A 13,821-nucleotide genomic window follows, 5' to 3' on the forward strand; every position below is an offset into this window, starting at 1 on the left:
CCGTTCACCTTTTCTGCGTCGCAAAAAGACACGGTGGTTGGAACCAAAGATCTCAAATTTGGACTCATCAGACCAAAGCACAGATTTCCACTGGTCTAATGTCCATTCCTTGTGTTCTTTAGCCCAAACAAGTCTCTTCTGCTTGTTGCCTTTCTTAAGCAGTGGTTTCCTAGCAGATATTCTACCATGAAGGCCTGATTCACAGTCTCCTCTTAACAATTTTTCTAGAGATGTGTCTGCTGCTAGAACTCCGTGTGCCATTGACCTGGTCTCTAATCTGAGCTGCTGTTAACCTGCGATTTCTGAGGCTGGTGACTCGGATGAACTTATCCTTCGCAGCAGAGGTGACTCTTGGTCTTCCTTTCCTGGGGCGGTCCGCATGTGAGCCAGTTTCTTTGTAGCGCTTGATGGTTTTTGTGACTGCAATTGGGGACACTTTCAAAGTTTTCCCAATTTTTCGGACTGACTGACCTTCATTTCTTAAAGTAATGATGGCCACTCGTTTTCCTGTACTTATGTGCTTTTTTCTTGCCATAATACAAATTCTAACAGTCTATTCAGTGGGACTATCAGCTGTGTATCAACCTGACTTCTGCACAACACTACTGATTGTCCCAACCCCATTTATAAGGCAAGAAATCACACTTATTAAACCTGACAGGGCACACCTGTGAAGTGAAAACCATTTCAGGTGACTACCTCTTGAAGCTCATCAAGAGAATGCCAAGAGTGTGAAAAGCAGTAATCAAAGCAAAAGGTGGCTACTTTGAAGAACCTACAATATGACATATTTTCAGTTGTTTCACACTTTTTTGTTATGTATATAATTCCACATGTGTTAATTCATAGTTTTGATGCCTTCAGTGTGACTCTACAATTTTCATTTTCAAATAAAGAAAACTCTTTGAATGAGAAGGTGTGTCCAAACTTTTGGTCTGTACTATATATATATATATATATATATATATATATATATATATATATATATATATATATATATATAATTTCTTAAAGGGTTAGTTCAACCGAGAATGAAAATTTGTCCATCTCACCCTCGAAGCATCCTAGGTTTATGTGACTTTCCTCATTCAGAATAATCCAATTAAAATTATATTAAAAATTGTCCTTGCTCTTCCAAGCCTTTCCATGTGGGTAAGCAAGTGTTTGTTATCAACTGTTCAAAAGACGTGGAATAAAATGTGTGTATCTGTAAAAAAACGTCCCTCACACAGCCCCTTGGGGGGTGAATAAAGGCCCCCTGTAGCGAACCAATGCATTTTTATAAGATAAATATCCAGATTTCAAATGAATAAACACTTTTTTTTTTCACTTCTGCTGACTTGCAGGTGGATGTTGTAGTTCGTCAGCAGTGCTAGTGATGCGTGTGGAGAGAGTACAAAATAAAATGCTGATCATGAATTAGAAGCACAAAACAAGGATTTGTAAAGAAAAAAGTCCGAGGATTTTTAAATAAGCCAAGAGAAGACTGGGTTTACTTTGCTCCAACATTTCCCAAAGGTGTGCGCATGTGCAATTATTAAATCTTCTGAATAGTTCACAAAAAACACCCCCATTGAAAGGCTTGGAAAAGCGAGGAAATTTTTTTTTATATAACTTTGAATGGATTATTATGAAAGAGGAAAGTCACACACCTAGGATGCTTAGAGTGTGAGTAGAAGATGGACAAATTTTAATTTGCGAGCAAACTAACCCTTTAAGGTTAGTTAGTGTTAGTAATCCTCCATACAGGAGGCGTCTTGAAGCTGTCAGTACCAACAAAGGCTTTTGTGTGAAGTATTACATTTCAGAAGTTCAATACTTTTTCCCTGTGTCATTTAATTTTATTACACAACTTAATTTCTGAACTGATTTGTTTTCTTTTCATTGTATGTATCGATTATTTGGGATGTTACTGACATCTGGTGAAAATGTAATGTCAATCGCACCTTTAGAAATATATTTAATGACAAAAATTGTGACATGTTCAATACTTATTTTACCCGCTGTACTGATACAATGCAGTACAGTACAAAGTTCTCTAGTTATCTAAGTGCTATTAAGAAAGGTGATACAAGTGATATTGTGACACAACAGAGATTCTAACCAAACTGATTATGGACTATTTCACAAGATCTGAATCCAAGTAACCTTTTTACACAAAGTTCAAGACTGCTACCTTGCACAATTCTGAGGGTACGTATTAAACTGTTTATGCAAGGTTAATATATAATATATATTATAAATAATTATAAATATTGTATTTAAAATATTTTTCATATATATATTTTATCATACGTATTACGTGCATACAGGGTTAGATTTACAATTAGGTTAATCTGTGTTTCTAGGTATCTTCCCTTTTTGTGCTTGCAGACAAAGCAGCTCATCTAAATTGCTAAATTGTGCAGCATGAGAGGAAGTAGTAGAGGGGAATGCACGTATGTATCTAAGATAGACTAACGGCAAGTCCAACCATCTTGCTCGCCAATGTATGCCTGACAAAAAAATTAAAATTGAGCACATACTGAGATCTGCCCAGCGGAGTGTCAAAGAATACTTTGTATTTATATTTACAGAGATGTGGCTCAACAACAACATTCCAGACTACACTCTTCAGCTCGATTGGCTAACATGACCTACATCAGTGATGCTTAGTCCCATGATGCTGTGTTAGTCTGTGGACACTGTTCAGACCGGTGGAGTTTATAATCATCAAGTGCCGACCTTTCTACATTCCGAGGGAATTCACAGTTACATTCTTCCCAGCTCTAACAACAATGACAGGAACAAGGCACTCAGCGAACTCTACCATATCTTCAGAGAGCAACAGGCAGCTCATCCAGACATATTTCTCCCCCCACCCTGATCAGCTTCTCCAACCACTTCATTGTTATGCTAAAGCCAGCATACAGACCAAGAGTGGATGTCACCAAACCACTTTAAAGACAGGTACAGTGCAGACCAAAAGTTTGGACACACCTTCTCATTCAAAGAGTTTTCTTTATTTTCATGACTATGAAAATTGTAGAGTCACACTGAAGGCATCAAGGGCTATTTGACCAAGAAGGAGAGTGATGGGGTGCTGCACCAGATGACCTGGCCTCCACAGTCACCGGAGCTGAACCCAATCGAGATGGTTTAGGGGTGAGCTGGACAGCAGACAGAAGGCAAAAGGGCCAACAAGTGCTAAGCATCTATCGGGAAAATCCTTCAAGACTGTTGGAAGACCATTTCAGGTGACTACCTCTTGAAGCTCATCAAGAGAATGCCAAGAGTGTGCAAACCAGTAATCAATGCAAAAGGTGGCTACTTTGAAGAACCTAGAATATTACATATTTTCAGTTGTTTCACACTTTTTTGTTATGTACATAATTCCATATATAATTCCGCATATGTTAATTCATAGTTTTGATGCCTTCAGTGTGAATCTACAATTTTCATAGTCATGAAAATAAAGAAAACTCTTTGAATTGTAGGTGTGTCCAAACTTTTGGTCTGTACTGTATGTGTGTGGCCAGATGGTGACTCCTCAGCACTTCAGGTCTGCTTGCCACCACAGACTAGGACATGTTATAGCAGGCAGCAACTTAACAACCATCACACTAATAGTCACTGCCTACTTATCCAAATGCATCGATGATGTAACTGTAAACAGGACCATCACCACACAAGCTAATCAAAAGTCATGGTTGACAGGGGAGGTCCACAACCTACTGAGGGCATGGAATGTTGCCTTGAGACGATGATGAAGAAGGCCTGAGAAGAGCTAGGGCCAATCTGTCATGGGGCATCATTAGTGGTTTAAGCTGGTCCTGAGCAGAAGCTAACCTGCTTAGGACCAACACATGGCCACCTTAGACCAGCTTATAAACAGCTCAGAACCAGATTAAACTTGCTCAAACCAGTTTCCGTGCTTCAAAACATACTTAACCAGCATACAGTATGTTGTTTTTTTCAACAGGGTGAGAGGATGTTCCAGAGCCTCTAGGCTCGAACCACTAGACTGAAGAACAGCTTCATCCACCAGGCTGTTAGGAAGTTGAACTCTCTCCCCTCTCTGCCCTCTGCCCTCAGGTGCAGTGAAATGTAACTCCCCACCTCCAAACACACACACACACACACACACACACACACACACACACACACACACACACAATGTACCAGCCAGTTTTACAACTGTTACTCTCTAGTTTGAATATTGTTTGCACTGCAATGTAAATATATTGAAACTCTCACGAACCATAATGTCTTTATTGTACGTAATGTATCTTATTTAAAAATAATAATGATAAATAAAATAATTAATAAATAGCAATAAAATATGAATAAAATAATAAATAAGTAAATTTTTATTTGACCCTCTAAATCTAGCACTCTCTATTCTAGCACTCTAGTATGGATGACCAATCCTGCAGAAATTAAAAATAAACAAATAAATAAATATATAGATAAATAAATAAATGTAATAAAAGAAAAATAATAAATAAATGATGTGATAAAAACAAAAATAATTCATTTGAAATAAAATGTAATCCTGGATTATATTGTAAATGACTTTTGGTCCTTTATACATTTATTTTATTCTTTTTAACATTTATTTACTTATACTTTCATTAATTTTTATATTTTAATTAATTTATTTATTTTAAATGTATTTATTCATCCATTTATTTATTACCACATATATTTATTTCAGAATTTATTTATTTATTTGTTTATTTTTACTTTTCCACGTGAAACATGGAAATGAGGGAGGAGGTCCTTGTGGATCACCGGTGAATCATTGGTTTAGAGCTCACGCATCAGAGTTTGAGAGTTGGATGTGCCAGATCGACTGGAGAGATCCAATATATTTTCACAGATTCCCATTTATTATGTTTAATTATTTAATAGCGACTGAATTCAGTTACTTACATAATTAAGCCTGGAACCATCAAGTTGATGACGACTCTAGAAACACTCGGTGAAGGTATTTACGGCGTGTGTTCATTTTGTAATTACAGAGAAGATCTTCACTCCCAAAAACATTGTGAGCACAAGTTTATCGTAAACCAGTTATACCTAAGGTCGCTACGGTCTACTCACAATGCTTTTTGGAAACGCGACCCACTGGCATAAAGTTGGCTTGATTTTAGAAGCTCGGTATTTGCAAATTCAGGGACCATCTCTAGTTAAATACATTAGTAGCTATACAGTACATGTTTCTTGCGCCAATAGCATTTTAAGAGAATAGCTTACAGTCACAAAAACAACTGTAAAGTGTTCTTTTACGAGTCAGGTATATTCAGTAATCAGTTAGATATGATTTGAGTTTATTTTACAAATATACAAAAATCGAACACATATACCAATCTCGTATGTAACCTTAGAGATGGTCTCTAAACTTAGCGAATATCAAGCATCTAGCGCAAAAACCAACTTAATGCCAGTGGATCGCGTTTCGAAAAAGCATAGTGAGCCTGAGTAGACTGGAGACATTTAGTGCAACTGGTTTTATGATAACCTTATGCTCACAATGTTTTTGGGAGTCTTTTCTCTGTGATTACAAACTTAAGACAAGCCTTAAAAACCTCCACAGAGTGTCTAGAGGTGTCATAGATGTGACTAAGAGAATAAGTAACTGAATTAAGTCACAATAAAATAATTATAAATAATAATGTGAATCTGTGAAAATATACTGGATCTCTCCAGTTTATCTGGCACAACTATAGACTAAAACATGGGGTACAACACATTCGCAATTCGGATGCTTTTGCGTGAGCTCTCAACCAATGATTCACCAGCGATCCACAAGGACTGCCTCCCTCATTTCCATGTTGCACATGGAAAAGTAAAAATAAATAAATACATGTGGGAATATATAATATGTATGGAAATACATATAATAAATAAATGCAAGAATAAATACATTAAAAAATAAATAAATAAATTACATATAAAATGAATGAAAAGTATAAGTAAATAAAAGTTAAAAAGAATAAAAATAAATGTAAAAAAATACTTAAAGGAAAAAAGTATTTTAAAGTATAAATTCGGGATTAAATTATATTACAAATGAACTATTTTTGTTTTTTTTTATCACATCATTTATTTTTCCTTTTATTACATATATATATATATATATATATATATATATATATATATATATATATATATATATATATATATATATATATATATTCATTCATGTATTTTTAATTTCTGCAGGTTTAGTCCTACACAATTTAGACTTGCACCCTATTAATTTACTGTTTTTTTTTTTCTTAATAAAATAAAAATACTAGCTTCTCTATTCTTTTTTTTGTATTCTATGTTCTTTGTATTTATTATACAATTAAAGGTGCTGTATGTAGAATTGAAACTCAAAAATTTAAAGGCAGGAAGGCATCAAGGCACATCCGAAACCAAATTCTGTTTTACTTCCTGCCTCCAGAGGTACCTTCTTCTGAACGAATTTTGAAGGCAGCATATATGTATCCTTCGCTGCCTTTGATATCCCACAATCCTATGTGTTCCTTTCCCTGCCGGTTGAGCTAAAAAATTAAGATGGAGTCCGAAAGTTGCGTTTGGTGTTCAGTTTGTGTGTAAATGTATATTTCTGACTTTTTTGCACCTTTGATGTTATTTCTAGTGAGAAATCAGTTTTATAGTAATTAAATATTTGTATCGTTATCAGCAAAACTCATTCTATTTTGTTGTAGATAATTAGACCGTTACACTGCCAAAATCAGTTTCATGAGGTGCTTTCATGCAAAAATGCTATCATTGCCTCATACTCAGAGGTGGAAAGTAACGAATTTAATTTTGTTGAATTTACTCTTGTTGCTGTAATAGAGTATATTTTGTGTGTGTGTGTATATTTCTACTTTTTAAAGTTATTTTTTTTATCTGTAATTTAATTGTTACTTAAGTATATTTTGTTTGAAGTATTGCTTTTCATGGGGGACAAAGAGATTTAAGTGGAGCTAGCGCATTGCGTGTACACAAGGCACTCCTCTGATCACACTAAACCATGGGTTTTCATCTTTAAACTGTTGTGGTACACAGACAGGGAGCTCATTTTGTGGGCTGCCAGACTTCAAGCCCTGGTGAAAACATCCGACAGAGCAACAATGTCTTTTCTTTCCAGATTTTTCTCCTTTCACCACAAAAAGAATAAGTGTATTTGCAGAAATGAGAGAAGCTGGCATCCAGAATTCCCTTCTTTATCCTGCAACTCTGAAGGTCATTCTCAATCAAGGTGAACCTAAAATGCTATACTCCCCTGAAGAAGCAAGAGTTTTTCTCAGATCCCGTTCATCCACCAACTCTCAGTGAACTTCAGTTGGGCATTTACTGTCTGAGAAGTCTCTTTTACTGTACACTTTAATATTCTCTTCTTAATTCATAGTTACTAGAAGTTTTCATTGAGCATACAGTATTGCTTACTGATTGTTATTTAGTTTTATTTTTATTGTTTTATTCCTCCTTTCTCTCTCTCTCTCTCTCTCTCTCTCTCTCTCTCTCTCTCTCTTTTAAATAGAATTATAATGTAACTTTTGCTGAATTAATTTGCAGCCATGAATGAGCACATGTTGGAAACAAAAGCACTGAATTGAATTCTCTCTCTGTTGTCTCATCGTTAGTCTCGAGAAGTTGGAGTCACACCGATAATCCATCAATATCCTCTTCCAACAAAAGACATAACTTTGCATGAGTTAAATAATACAGCCATGAATGAGAGCATGTTGAAAAAAAAAAAACCCCGCTGATTTTAACTCACTCTCTGTTGTAAATTTGCTCCATTATTAGTCTCATGAAGCCGATTTCATGTTGATGTGACTGATGCTCAGAAAATGCTCCAGCATGGCCACTGCATGTAACTTTTAACAAGATTCACAAGATTCACTCACTGTATTAACATTTACTATATAACCATAATTTTGCGAATAAACGTCTAAATAAATACAACTCTATGGAAATGTATTATTTATTATCACCGCAAGCGATCACAGTTTGAGTATAGTTATGTGTAACTGCATAGATAAACCACGCTTTAAACATTATTAATAATGTTCAACATTCCAGTTGAGAAATGCTATAAAATACGATTTTTTGTTTGTTATATTCCAATATTCCTGAGAATATTATTCAGTGAATTAACATTATCCAGTGAATTATTCTTGACTCTAGCAATTAAACATCTTTTAACTCTACTAAAACAGTAGTTTAAAATGAAGTTGATATGACTCCTGCCCTTTATTTTCTCCATTTAAAAACATTAGATATTCAAATATTTTTTTTTTTGCTAATTGTTAATATTAGTGTTGTTGCTGTTGATGTTTATAATATATATATATATATATATATATATATATATATATTAGGGGTGTAACGATACGCGTATTCGTATTGAACCGTTCGGTACGAGGCTTTCGTTTCGATACGCATTATGTACGGAACAGTTCGTTGGACTAATTAATTATATTTAAAAAAAAAAAAAAAAAAAAAAAAAGAGAAATATAATGATATGCGTTCAACAAGGTAGCCCAATAACCCAAACGAAGTAACAGGCAACGCCCCTGACACCCTGGAAGAAGAAAAAAATACCAACTTAAAGGCTGGTTCACATGGGACGATTTTAAAATTGTCGGCCGATTTTCCAAACCTGAGAATCGGGGCTAAAATCGGCCTAATTATCCTGCCTTATATGTTTATGTTAAGCTACTCAGTCAGGCGCTCGCTCACTCAGTACGCACTGAGTGAGCGAGCAGTTCATGCACGGTACGCGGTGGCCAATGCGTTTAACAGACCAGAAATAGAAGATCCTCCAATAACCAACAGGTCTGGTGTTTGGGTGCACTTTGGATTCCCTTTAAGCTATAATGGTGATGGCAAGAGAGTGGTGGAAAAAAACAACAACGGTATGTCGCATCTGCTACATGACAATAGGGTACACCAGCGGGAATACAAAAAAAAAAAAAAAAAAAAACACCAGCGGGAATACTTGAAACATGTCAACTCATTTACGCCGACATCACCTTATTGTGTCAGTATCTAGGAAAAGACGAAAAAAAGGAGAAACATACACGCAACAAACTATCCCCGCAGCATTTAGACACAGGTACACCATTATAGCTTACAGGGAATCCAAAGTGCACCCAAACACCAGACCTGTTGGTTATTGGAGGATCTTCTATTTCTGGTCTGTTAAATGCATTAGACATTTTGCAACGAGCCTTCAGCGCGTGCTGAGTTAGCGAGCGCCTTAGGGGCCGTTCACATATCGCGCCTAAAAACGCGCGAAAAACGCTAGGCGCGTCTTTCTTCTCCTTTCCAAAGCGCTCGGGCAGAAGTGCCCCTGAGGCGTCTGCCTTTGCTAAGCAACAATGACGTGCTCTCTCCATGAGATGCGGAAATTTCAGCAAAGGATAAATGGATTTGCAGCTCTAAAAATCGCCTGCAGTAGGTCTGCTACTAAATTTATTTCAAAATTGCAATCCATATACAACTATGATCAGCTGTTCCTTCATCGTTTTCAACGTTGTTACGGGAAAGGATGAAGCTGATTGGTTAGTTCTTGTCACATGACCCGCGGTGTGCTTGCGGCATTCTGAAAAGTTGAGATGTTTTTACATTTTGCTGTATCTAAAACGTACCGAACCGAACCGTGACATCAGTGTATCGTATCGAACCGAACCGTGAATTTTGTGAACGTTACACCCCTAATATATATAATGTTTGTTATTGTAATATAAAGATTTACAAATTTAACATGAAATACTAATTTTAAACACTTAACACTTTAAACACAAAAAAAGGTTGAAAAGAGGAAAAATCTAAGTGAATTATGTTCTTTCTTCACTCAGCCATATATTTACTTTATAACAGTTAATGAATATCGGTTCCGCATATCGGTTATCGGCCACATAAACATGCAATATGAATAATTAATAATTGGTATCAGTATCGGTTATAAAAATATAAATAAATAATATTTAAAAAATCAATATCGGCCACTAGATGGCGATTTAACCCTAAATTGTTACAGAATTAAATATTTTGCAGCCAATTTAGAAATAAATTTGCTGAGTTAATTGTAATTAACCAAGGTTCTGTGAATGATCCCCAAAAACTTTTGAATGCAGTTAAAGGATTTACAAGGAATAACTAAATTTCATATGCCTCAAAAAGCACACCCCAAAAAGATAGTTTACCTGGAATCACAGCTCCAGAATCTGACTAAAGATAATAGTTTCTCAGACAATACACCAAGCAAAATCATGGCGATTAGGTCAGAACTCACTTCATTACTGAGATCCAGGGCAGAACTCCCAAAGAGCTCCCAAAGACCTAAGAAGAATTACTATTTTCAAGGATGTAGACCAAGCCACCTTTCAGCTCTAAGATTACGTAACAGTGAACAGTTTGCTAATATTTCAGCAGTGAAATCCCAATCTGGGCTCATTATGACAGACCCAAAATACATTAATTTCGCCTTCCACACTTTTTATTCTAACCTCTATACTTCTTCTACTGATGGTGACCCAGACTCTTTCGCATTTTTTCTGTCCAACTTTGATTTATCTAGGCCAGTGGTTTTCAAACCCTGGGTCGCGACCCTCGGGTGGGTCGCCAGAATTAAAAAATGGGTCGCCAGTGATTTTTTTTTTTTTTTTTTTTTTACTAAAATAATTAATTCCGTTTTCTAATCATAATTATAACTTTGAATAGAAGTACACTGAAAAATCATTCAAATACATGCAAAAAAAAGCAAAAAAAACAGCAGCAACACACACACACACACTCGTTCGCTCCATCGGCAGCAACACACACACACACACGTTCGCTCCATCGGCAGCAACAAACACACGCATTAAAGAGTTCAGTGAACATGAGCCTTGTCTTCTGTCACACACACGCACACACTTTCAGATCAATAGGATAATTGTTTTCCTTCTTTTTCCTTATTTTTTGCTTTTAAACAGTTTGTGTGAGTGTGTGTGATTTTGGTTGGGTGACAGTTTGTTACTTGTTCTGTTCTGAATATCACATTTAAATGATTTGTTGTGGAATAGCCTATGTTTTGTGTATTTTTTAAGCATGCAGCAAACGATAGTAGGCTTTTAATTGGTTAAAATTCTTAAAATTATGGTTAATGGTTAACAGGTTAATGAGCATCCCATAGCTAGATCAAATTAGTGCAGAATCAACTTTGCATTGCAATCGCGTCAATGATCATCCAGTGCACGTGCATCATCAAAAGCGGTTGTTATTGTTATTCTTATGCTTGGCTTAAGAATAAGCATATGGGTCGCGTAAAAAAAAAAAAAAAAAAAAAAAAAAAGGGTCGCTCTTGAAAAAGTTTGAAAACCACTGATCTAGGCTGTCATATGCAGGTTCGGATTACCTGGCTGAACTGATCACTCTACATGAGCTGGAGCCACCAATCCGATCTATGAACAAGGTGAAATCTCCAGGCATAGATGGTCTTCCAATCAAACTGTATACTACTTTTTGGTCTGATTTAGGCCACCTAATCGTAGATATGACACATTTTACTCAAGGTTACTTTCAAACATCTATTAACAGCTATTATTTCTCTTTTGTTAAAAAAGATAAAGATCCGGCTTCCTGTTTAGGTTACTAGCCACTTTCTTTGATAAGGACTAATGTTAAATTATATGCTAAAGTACTAACTTGCCATCTAGAGAAATTTATGAACAGGCTAGTTCATCATGACCAAACAGGATTCATCATATCTCACTCAGATTTGGATAACTTACGCAGGTTATGAGACAGACATACTCCAAAGATGGCGCCGTTCAATGGCGACTCGGTACTACTCTATGTTTTGGTTGTTTTTTTGGTGTTGTCCTGCACGTTCCTAGAACCCAGCCTTGGTATTGTTCAGTATGACAGATCTGCACTACTTTATATTCGGGACAGCATGCCTGTTTTCTTGCCCGATCTACTGCCGGATTGCCTACTACATAAGGAGCGGCTTAAACAACGCTGGAAGACTCGGAAGCGGGGTGTGAGGGGTGGCGCTCTTGTCCGGCTTAGGCGTCGCATCCACCGCCCAGCTCTACCTAGTCTGATTCTTTCCAATGTCCACTCCCTGGCAAACAAAATGGATGAACTTTCTATGCTCGTTCGTACACAGAGAGATTTCAGGGATGCCGCCGCAATCTGCCTGTCTGAGACATGGTTGGTTGAAAGTTTCCCGGACTCCATGTTACAACTAGCTGGCTTTTCTCTACACCGTGCAGACCGCACTGCGTGTTCACAAAAATTACGTGGAGGTGGGGTTGGCTGCTACATCAATAGCAACAGGTGTTCGTATTGCAAAAACTTGTCACAAACCTGCTCTCCAGAGTTGGAGTCTCTCACGGTGATATGTAAGCCCTTTTACTTGCCTCGAGAGTTTTCTTATGTTGTCCTCATGGTTATTTATATTCCCCCGGACGCCTCTGCTCCGGCTGCTGTGCAGCAACTAGTAGATAATATCACAGAGGTTGAAAACAACAATCCCGACACGGCCATGTTTGTGCTGGGTGATTTTAACCATGTCTCCTTGAGGAAAGCACTCCCCAGATACAAACCCCAAATCCAGATCGCTACCAGAAGGATTAAACACTGGATCAATGCTATTCTTCTATTTCTGGGGCACATCATGCTGTAGCCAGGGCCCCTTTGGGTGAGTCCGACCACAACACTATTTTTCTCATACCAAAATATCGCCAGAAACTTAAAGTGGCGAAACCAACTGTTAAACTTTTTATGAAATTGTCCCCACAAGCCATAGACACATTACAGGACTGCTTAGACTCCACGGTATGGAGTAATTTTTTGTCTGATGGTCAGGATATTAACATCTTTACTGATACCGTCCAGGGGCGTCGCACCCGTGGGGGATGTGGGGGTTTTAACACCCACACTTTTCCCGGTGAGAGGGTTCGACACCCGCACATTTTCTGCAGTTTTTCAGCAGTTTTGCACAAACGCCTTAATACAGTCGTTCCTCCGTTTCTCTGACCGCTCTGTGTCTGCGCTCGCCGCGGCTGCCTCCTCCCCCATCCCTCTCAAATGACACCGGCTTTGAGTGTGATCGGCTGATGATTGGCTGTTCTTGCCTTAAGTCCCGCCTCTCTTGGGGTGTTATCGGTCAGCTCGTGCTGAGGAGGCGGGAACTTATGGTTATTTACATCTCCCTTTTCCAGGTACTTTGAATGAGTGTTTATGCTTTAGAGGTTTTTAAATAAGCTTGATATGTGTTTGGGAAGATGTTCTGTTAATCGTTTTGTTGACATGTCGAGTGTTTTCGGTATTATATTTCGTTTTTTAGACTAATGCTAATTGCTATTATTGGGATATTGTTTGCATACCTGTTGAAGAACTATGAAATACAAGTGTATATTATTTTAATGTTTAAAAACAATAAATTGTTACATTATTTATACCACCAGAGAAAAAGCTTTATGTGGGCGTTTTTTTCTCCCCTTTTCTGATTTTGCGTTTTTTCTCCCCTTTTCTGATTTCTTTTTTCTTTTTTTTTTTTAATGTAGGATTATTTTTTTCCCAGCCAAACGCTGCGAGCCGGAAATCCCGCACAGTGCCAGAGAACTTTAAGCCCTGCATTTTGTACCCCTCTGTCAATGTGTTCATAATTTTTATTGTTTATAAACAAACCACATCCATCCCCCACACTTTTGAAAAGCTTGCTACGCCCCTGATACCGTCACATCCTATATTCAATTTTGTCAGAGTGTTTGTATTCCTACAAGAGCTGTTCATGTCTTTAATAACAGTAAGCCCTGGTTTAATAATGTAGTGAGAATG

At 37.1% G+C, this 13,821-nt stretch overlaps 1 protein-coding gene across 1 annotated transcript in view; it reads right to left on the reverse strand.

Annotated features, from left to right (window-relative positions):
• Positions 1–13,821, reverse strand: part of LOC128012864 (elongation of very long chain fatty acids protein 2) — a 134,242-nt gene that overhangs the window by 32,382 nt on the left and 88,039 nt on the right. The window lies entirely within an intron of this gene.

The sequence above is a fragment of the Carassius gibelio genome, chromosome B24 (genome assembly GCF_023724105.1).
Source record: "Carassius gibelio isolate Cgi1373 ecotype wild population from Czech Republic chromosome B24, carGib1.2-hapl.c, whole genome shotgun sequence".
Classification (NCBI taxonomy): Eukaryota; Metazoa; Chordata; class Actinopteri; order Cypriniformes; family Cyprinidae; genus Carassius; species Carassius gibelio.